Source organism: Mauremys reevesii, linkage group 5 (genome assembly GCF_016161935.1).
Source record: "Mauremys reevesii isolate NIE-2019 linkage group 5, ASM1616193v1, whole genome shotgun sequence".
Taxonomy (NCBI): Eukaryota; Metazoa; Chordata; order Testudines; family Geoemydidae; genus Mauremys; species Mauremys reevesii.
This window is the reverse complement of record NC_052627.1, coordinates 79,301,489-79,301,719: the sequence shown is the minus strand read 5'-3', so window position 1 is coordinate 79,301,719 and position 231 is coordinate 79,301,489.

The window sequence follows — 231 nt, the reverse complement described above, 5'->3', positions numbered from 1 at the left end:
CCCTGTGTTTATATGTGTTCTGCGCCTTTAAAATAAGTTAGATGAGTTAGATATTGACCTCATCCAAGTGCAGAATTCTCATTTGTTGCCAGTAGGATTTGTGTGCATGGATTGAAAGCAGCCAAATGCTTCTTTTTGTCATTCTACAGGGTATTTTTTCTTTGTTAATTCATAGTAGTGCCTCTAGTTTACTACAGATAATAGTCACCCCCTTACAACAAAATTAAAGTA